Here is a 9,662-nt window from a genome sequence, read left to right on the forward strand (position 1 = left end):
TTCGTCGATTCTCTGAGCCAAATAAATAAATATAATAATAAGTAAAAATCGTTATTCCTATTTAACATTTTGCGCCTCAGAGAGAAACGCAAAGCAATCGAGGGCGCTCACAAGAGTCCTTCTTTGCGCCCTATTCATGAAGTTAAATTTCGTGTTGTGCCAGTGATGAAGAGCTAAATCGAAAGAATTTTAAGTATACCAGATTGTGCTCTAAGCTGGTGATAAAGGTCCGTTGGTGGTCTGCGAGAGGTTAAATATTGACCCCCAAAAAAACAACAAGAAGAGCATAGGGTCTGTAAATCCAAGAGCCTCAGAAGTTGCTGTGGGGGAAAACGGGAGTACCCTGAGAAAACACACTTTCACGATGAGAGCACCGGAACCAAATGAAGGAACTGTCCATTACTTTAATAACGCGCCTGCAATGAATTGCTTGTTTGTTAGTTAAGCATAAAGCTACACGATGGGCTATTCGTGTTATGCCCAAACGGGTATCGAAACTCGGTGTCTAGTGTTTGATCCTCCAGACATTCCGCTGTGCCACTGGGGGCGCCTGAACTAAAAGTGCGAAGAGTGTTCAGTGGCATTTCATCTCGAACTATTGACCTTTCGAATCTCAGTCCGACATTTTAACCTCTAGGTCACCTCAGAACCCGGACATGTGACCCCTAATCTCCTATAAGGTGCGGAAGGTTACGTATTTTCGTCTTTGTTCATACATATATAATTATATGTGAATGAAATTTAAAAATGAAAAAAATCTTAAATTCACTTTCAATGGTTTTATAGTTTCTATTAAGCGTTGTAATTTCTTTGTTTATTTTTTTCTAAATATTTTTATGTATCTAAATTTCGTGGAATGTTATATACATTTATCATTTAAATATTTATTTGGTTATTCAGAAGACAGGTCATTAGTAGCAGTCACACTTTCAAGATAACAAAGAACTCTGTAAGCATCTAGTGTATACAAATATTAATAATAGAGCACAAAATATTTACCCAATATGCCGGCTTTTTAAACCTATCTTTTACAAATACAAATTAATTGGTTATATACATTTTTATTAGGAGAAAGTGTTAATAATTATTAATAATTCAAATTTTATTTTACCAGTAACTAATATTAACTCTCAAAATTGTGACCCTGATAAAATCAGGTTAAGCTCATGGATGTATACCCCCAAAGTAGTTTAGCGACAATTGTGAAGACTTATAACGCTAAAAACCGGGTTTCAATACCCGCGATGGGCAGAGAAGAAACAACCCATATTTGCATTTAGCAACAGACAAACAAAAGTATGGATGAGTAAACGTATCAACAAGTTAAGATACACCTTCAGTACTCAAGAATATTCGGATACACTTGAAGTTTCACCTTCTTATCTTCCTATCTTTGAAACTTACAAAACTACTGAAAGTATAGCATTTCAGTTGGAGAAAGAGAATAAACGTACGGCTAGTTTAATCTAAAACAGTAAAAGAATAAAATAGATGTAAACTGTAAAATTAAAGCTTATTATACAGAATAATCCGTATGGAAAACATAATATTTTTTCTTATACTGCGCTAGCTATATTAGCATTGTAAGAACAACAAACGTGAGACGATACTTTATAGAAAGCTGCAAAGTTTGTGATTCTCTATAATCGTGTTACTGACTGTTTTTAAACTCAACATTACAACATTTAAGTTAAAGAATAACTCGGTTTAAATGCTCTCCCCTGTAAATATTTTAATAGTTGATATGATAATCCCACGAATAGTTTTATATTCTACGTTCATATTTCTGAAAATACTAATGTTGCAATAGGTGTAATAGGCAATTTGAACTAATATTGAATACAAAACAGTTATTTTGCATATTTTAGTTTCATTTTTCACATCAGAAATACGTCGGAAGATGTCTAAACACATTGACCATTAATTTAGAATATTTATAATTCACGGCCTCTAAACTACAAAATTTCAGGCTCACTCACTTATTAAGTGTAGTAACATAATAGCCCTAATTTTTTATCAGAGGATATGAAAATAAATCACCAGATTCAAAATACTTTACTAAAACATTTTAGGTAAATTTAATCACAACACAATTACTCACTCACATCCATTCATCAACAATCAATCACTGACCTCCCCTTCTTACTTATCAATAAATATAGTTATGCAGGTATCTGTAAGTGTATATTATGTATTTATGAATATCATACAACCTTCATATGGTTGTTTAGGTGAATTGATTAATATGTTTTTTGGAATTTGGAGAGAAAGTTTAATATTTATTTGCTTACTAACAGTGATGTCTAACTTAGATATCTAAGGTGTTTTTATAATGTTCAAATAGCCAGCTTCAACTACGTAGATTCTACATCTGAAGTTACGTCTTTTGTTCAGTCGCTTTTTTTTTATCATGTCCCTTGTTTTAATTGGCTATTTTTTATGTTATGACGGATACGTGACGTTGAAATTCTACACCAAAATGTAACTTATTTGTGCACTAGTAGTAATTCTCAACATCAAAACAACGTAATATGATCATACTTCTCACTTACTTATAATTACACAGTGGCACGGCGATAAATCTGCCAACTTATAACGCTAAAAACCGGTTTTCGATATCCATGGTGAGCACAGTATAGATAGTTAGCTCATTGTATAGCTTTGGGCTACAGACAAACAACCATGATTATATTACAATTGAATAAAATAAAGTATTTATTTGAATCTGATTAAACCTCAATTACTTCATTATTTTCTTTAATAGTTCAACTGTAGCGTAAAATTATTAACGGAGTCACTACAGTTGTCGGTTCGCTACAGTTGCACTTTTATTACAGTTGTGTGTTTATTATAGTTGCAGGTTTACTATAATTGTAGATTCACTATAGGTGCAGGTTTAACTATAGTTATAAGTTCGCTATAGTTGCAGGTTCACTGTGGTTGTAGGTGCACTATAATTGTTTCAAAGCATCTTATTAATGTTTCTTGGAAGAGCATTTGTTTCGAAGTTTGTAATACCATAAAATGACGTAATGACAACATCGTGAATTGTGGCCCTTTTACTTTACTTTTACGCGTAATTTCTGTTAACTTTAGAGGAGTACTTGTTATAGTCTCGTAATGGTTTCTGACTCTTCTCTGATTTCACTCACTCATCCAAACACTTGTATTGTTTCAAACTTTGGTTTGTGCTCGGCCCGCCCTCTGAAGGCATTTAATACAAACAACTTCAAAAAAGTAATAAGAGTAAAACTTTCCCCTTAGAGTTTGCAAAAGAAACTATGGGCGAATGTACTCGTAACACATGACAGAATTATGATTTTAATATAAAATGGACAGCTACATAAAATTAAACAGTGGAACATATTTCAATTTATATTTTACAAAAATAAAGATATTTTGTCATTAAATCGCTTGTGAATTTAATTATGAATAATTTATTGTCCAAAAAAGAAAACTTTATATTGGACCTCGAAGTGAAATTTTCAAAAGAATAGTATTAATAAAATTTCTATATTATTAATAGAAATAAGAAAATATATACACAAAAATTAATGCATATGCATTAATATAGTGAAATAGATACCACGAGGAAAACTAAATATGTTAAGATTAGGACGATGATTATGTAAGTTTTCACACAAATGTATCGAATGCACTCAATGCTTAATAGTACACGGCCTGGAATGGCCATGCAGTTAAGGCACTCGATTCGTAATCTGAGGGTTACGAGTTCATATCCCCGTCGCACCAAACATGCTCGCCATTTCAGCCGTGGGTATGTTATAATGAGACGGTCAATCACACTATTCGTTCGCAAAAGAGAAGCCCAAGAGTTGGCGGTGAGTGGTGATGACTAGCTGCCTTTCCCTCTTGTCTTACACTGCTAAATTAGGGACTGCTAGTACAGATAATCCTCGTGTAGCTTTGTGCGAAATTCAAAACAAACAAACCAATTAATAGCACGCAATGAATACAATAAAAATGGTTTTACCTAATTATTCTACCGTATACAGATATAATAAAATACAGATTTAGACATTTTACTGTGTTGTAATCAGGAGTGTAATATTTTGTAAGAGCTAAGACTTATATACAATTTAAAAAAAAAAAACATATGGTTTATAATGCATACATTTCAGCCTAAAGAATTTTATTCCGCCTATTAATGACATTTCTTGGTCGGCTCTGGTTTACTGATGGGTCAGCGGTAAGTCTTCGGATTTACAACCCTAAAACTAGGGGTTAGAGTCTCTCGGTAGACAAAGCAAATCGTTCGATGTGGCTTTTCTGTGAAGAAACATACACACTCTCTGATCGCAGGAAACATGTTTGCCCTTTCAGCCGTGAGGGCGTTATACTGTGACGGTCAATCCCACTATTCGTTGGTAAAATAGTAGTCCAAGAGTTGGCGGTGGGTGGTGGTGACTAGCTGCCTTCGCTTCAGTCTTACAGTGCTAATTAGGGACTGCTAGCGCAGAGAGCTCTCGTGCAGTTTTGCGCGAAATTAAAAAAACAACAAATAAATGTTTTTAGAGCAAAGCCACATTTGGTTACCTGCTGTGTACACCGCGGAGAACGGAATCCCAGATTTTAGCGTTTTAAGTCATTACATTTAACGCGGTAATATCGGAATGCCATTAACTAATGGATCGTGAGAGTTTCTTTAATATCGTAGCTACGACAAAGCACAACTACTGATAATATATTATGTGAATGATAACCTTGAACCGATGTTTATGCAAAGCAAGTATCAAATGACAAATCACGCGATTTGATATGCAAATAGAAATTATTGGAGTCTCAGTCTACAAAAGATCAGGTTGTAATACGGTCCAGCAGCTCAGAAAATGATCATAAAACGTTTTATAATAAACCGTACAGCCATTTCAAATACTAATGCAGCTCCTGTCTGAAAAGTTTAAAACAAGTGGCTCAGTGGCTTATGTGGTAATATGGTTCACTCCCTCTTCAGAACTGCTGTTTACAGGTATATCACGTGACATACGATCTCTCACGTCCTTATCGAGTTTCAATTCCAAGTAATCCTGCTGTCTATCTTGTTCTTGGTACCTCTGATTCTAGAAGTTTCTGAACAATCGAGCACGTTAGGGATGCGTGACATCATCCATTAGAAGTTCTGACTAGTTGCACCTACAAGTGGAAACACTAATGGTTGTAAGAATACGTCTCTGTACACTATGACATCCATAATGCCAAGTCGTAGTACATCAAGTTCACTATGGCTACAAATACCAATCCTTGCCTAAACCAGTCTCTTACCGCCACCGTATGAATGTCCTTTCTCTTTGAAATTGTGGTTGGCTCCGGTTCCTTGGATATTTAAATTGTGTAATATGAAGAGTGATTGATGTGAGTGAATCTTTTGATTGGGTAAGCTATTTCGTCAAGTTGGGGGGGAGGTACTATAACTGGGAAGAATCAGTGCATTCTCCCAAATGAATACCCCCTTAGTGATTTACATACGCCTTCTTTCAATCTCAGTCTCTCTCCACAAATACTGACTTTTTTTTTTGGGGAGGGTGATGACGCCCGTAGGGGACAGATTATATGAAGAAGCTAAGCCGTTTATACGACTGAAATCCAGTTTTGTGAAGATGACGTCATCGGTTCGTCTTGTATAACTATTTTTTACAGAAATTTGTTTCTGTTTTTTTTTTTTTTCATTCGTTCAGCTGTTTTTCCAAACTGTTGATTCAGTGGGGGCAGCACCAGTTTCTTTAAGACCGTATTTTCACCCAGCTGTCATTTTGCGGGGTTTCTAACACTTACTGGTCTACAGTCCTTGTTTCTAGCCAAGTATATTTTTATGTGTTTGACTAGCATTTAAACAACCTATTGATCTCAGGAAAATCTCAGTTGTTTGATCCCTGTATTGGGCACAACACAAATAGACCACTGTGTAGCTTTACTATTAATTAAAAAAACAACTCTGAATCTGGAAAGTGTTACCCATCCTGCTGTTGTTAAAACTATGAAAATATTGCGTTCCACTCATTTTTTTATACAACTGAATAGGTATGTCGTACACACGACAGGTTCACTCTCTTATTCACTTAATTGATATAAACACGAACTAAAGTTTGCGGATGGCATTATTTAATAACAGTCTACCTTCAAGTCAAAGATCTTCATTGCCTCTAAATGTTCGGCCATTGTAGTCAGTAGAAGTCAAATTAAGATTATGGATCGTAGACGTTTCTTTCCCAAAAAAATATTTTTCTTCGTGATATAATTTAGCTTTTTATTTGTTGTCAAATCAAATTCAAATAGCTTATATTAAAAAATATAAATACAAACATAGGATATAGCATAAAGTAAAATATAATACTTATTTTTCCACTTATTTTTCAATGAGATGTAGTGTGACACTAATTATTCTTCGTGTTTAGTAAAGTAATGACAAGGAACGTGGACTAGTATGTTTAGTTCTGTGTTAGGCCCGGCATGGCCAAGCGTGTTAAGGCGTGCGACTCATAATCTGAGGGTCGCGGGTGCGCATCCCCGTCGCGCCAAACACGCACGCCCTTATAATGTTATAATTTTACGGTCAATCCCACTATTCGTTGGTAAAAGAGTAGCCCAAGAGTTGGCGGTGGGTGGTGATGACTAGCTTCCCTCCCTCTAGTCTTACACTGCTAAATTAGGGACAGCTAGCACAGATGGTCCTCGAGTAGCTTTGTGCGAAATTCAAAAACAAAACCTCTGTGTTCTACGTGTCTTAATAATTCACGTTCTGTACTGAAATCACTTATTAGATTTATGGATTAATTTGTTATCGTTTATCGGGTAAATTACTCTCTGCAAATATGTACATTCGAGTCTTTCTTCACAGAAAAGTAAACCAGTGTTACAAGATGAAAAAAATACTTGAAGGTTTTAGAGAATTTACTCAATGTTTAATTTATTGTTTTTGTAACTAGATATTTTGATAATTAATTGTATATAAAAAGTATAGTGTCATCGTATTATGTCTTACCTTCTGATCATGTACTTCTAATTACTAAATTCACGAAAAAATATCTTTTATTACAATATTTTTAAATTAAAAGAATGAAACACATATGTTAACGATATTAAAATTCTCATGAGTTTACGGAACTCAGAGATATTTGAATATTCCAATAAAATTTGAAGAAACACCTCGAACAATCAGGTTTTTTCAACTTCTGAAAACGCTATTTGTTCATAAAATGAACTTCCCGACGATCGGCAAACTATATGGTATATGTTGTACTTAAAACAACAAGAGCTATCATTGTATTTGTAATTCAATAGATTTTAATAACAACTTATTTTGTTTGTTTGTGTTCTGCAACACACAGTTACAATTCAACATTTTTGTTTTACAAGACGTAACTCAACGACAGTTTTCAATAGTCAATTTAAAACTTTGATACATAAGCGCTGTACACCCAATTACTGGGCCCAGCATAGCCAGGTGGTTAAGGCACTCGACTCGTAATCTGAATGTCGCGAGTTCGGATCCCCTTCACACCAAATATGCTCGCCCTTTCAGCTGTGGGGGCGTTATCATGTGACAATCAATCCCACTGTTCGTTGGTAAAAGAGAAGTCCAAAGTTGATGGTGAGTGGTGATGACTAGTTGCCTTCTTTCTAGTCTTACACTGCTAAATTAGGGACGGCAAACGCAGATAACCCTCGTGTAGCTTTGCGCGAAATTCAAAACAAACCAAACCCAATTACTGCCTGCAAAAACTGTTTTTAGGTTTAAGTCTAATTTGTCTAATTATATAATGAGATTGGACTGTCATTCATATAACGCAATCACAAATCCCCTTTGCGCGAAATTCAAAACAAACCAAACCCAATTACTGCCTGCAAAAACTGTTTTTAGGTTTGAGCTTAATTTGTCTAATCATATAATGAGATTGGACTGTCATCCCTATAACGCAATCACAAATCACAAATTTTAGGGGACTGTTTTGTAGTAAATGGTCATGAGCCATTAATTTTCAGATTCCAGTTTGGACATTTTAGCCACTGTGGTTTCCAGAAATTATTTCAGTTTTTTTTATAAGCATTATTAAGATTGAATTGGAAACGTAATAAATTATTCCTGCATAAGTACGGCTGAAATTCCATGTATATCGAAATTCTGTTTGATAAATTTCAATCATATAAATCTATGAGTTTTTGAGTGAAAGCATAATTATAAAAACTTACTTTTGATGAAATATGAACTCGCAACCAAAATTTACTCCTCAAATATTAATAAAACAACTATTATAAATACTTATTGTATGTCGCTACATAAACTGTGTTTAGTGAAATGGGTTTTATTTATCAAACGTTGATATAAGTATGAAAATAGAATGTGTGAAGGTATATTGATTATTTATTTATAACATATTTATTATCTACAACTCTCAAGAGATGGCGCAAGCTTCGAGAAGATTTATTTATGTAAACTGTATAAACATAAACAATTGGTTTTAAACTTAAATAAGAATCTGAATAATACTCTGTTCCAAAAATACTAAAGATGAAAGATCAAACTTAACAACACTTCCTGTCATTGGGCAAACACTTCAATCTGTTAACTGAACAAAGCTGTAGTTCACTTGGAGTATCTGAAAACATCTATCCTATCCTGCTCATCACAATTTAACAAGGTCTTACTCCAGCTTACAAGGTACAATTATTGTCTCACTATAATTTATAATACATAATGAATTAACAACAGTTTGCTCTTATATACAGGACCTAACAATTATTCAACGTGTTCTGGCAATAAAATAATTGCGTGGGCGAGATAATTACAAAATGTAGAAGAAAACAACCAAAGTGAAACACTCGTCTAATGAAAAGAACCAATACGAAAGCAAAATTTAAGGCAACAACCATTGGGTTTCCGATGAGAAGAAAAACATTTTTTTTTGAAAAGATAGAGTTTAAGAAAAAGCGAAAAGAAAAAAAACACGTGATTCGAAGGCTCGAAAACGTATTTTAAAATGAAATGGAACAAACAAAAGTATGAGACGTAAAACACACATCAAACATATAAGTAATAATAATCTGTTCAGTAAGGTTGTAAGAAATTACAAACATTGAAAAGACACTGGATTACAGTAATGACATGTTGAAAAACTAAATAAAAAGTAAAAGATGAACAAAGAAAACAAAATATTATATAAACAACAAGTATTTCAACGACAATGCCACATCTGTCTAGGAGTATAACACCTAATGATATAACTACATCAGTTTAGAACAAAGAGAAATATACAGCCTCTCTACAATCAACTAACAATAATGTAACAAGTGTTTCATTCAAGTCTACAAAACACAGTAATTCCATATTAGCCCTTTTTTTTTTTTACTAGAGCCCAGGACATTATATCCTCGTTTCGATTTAAAATATATAATGACCACAGCTCAGAGTCTATGACATTCTGTGATTCAACACTAGCTTACAACAACAATAAGTCAACAATAGTTCCGATATTTTACAACACAACAATTGAGCCACAGATCTAATTACGATTACTGTTGATAAAAAATTAACACAATCTAGTATTGTTCTGCAACACACAATTATATTCCAAGGGCATTTTGGTTCTACTTTACAAGACACAACTTAACAACAGTATTTATTTTATCTTAGTTTCTTATCTAAT

This window comes from Tachypleus tridentatus, chromosome 10, assembly GCF_004210375.1.
Source record: "Tachypleus tridentatus isolate NWPU-2018 chromosome 10, ASM421037v1, whole genome shotgun sequence".
Classification (NCBI taxonomy): Eukaryota; Metazoa; Arthropoda; class Merostomata; order Xiphosura; family Limulidae; genus Tachypleus; species Tachypleus tridentatus.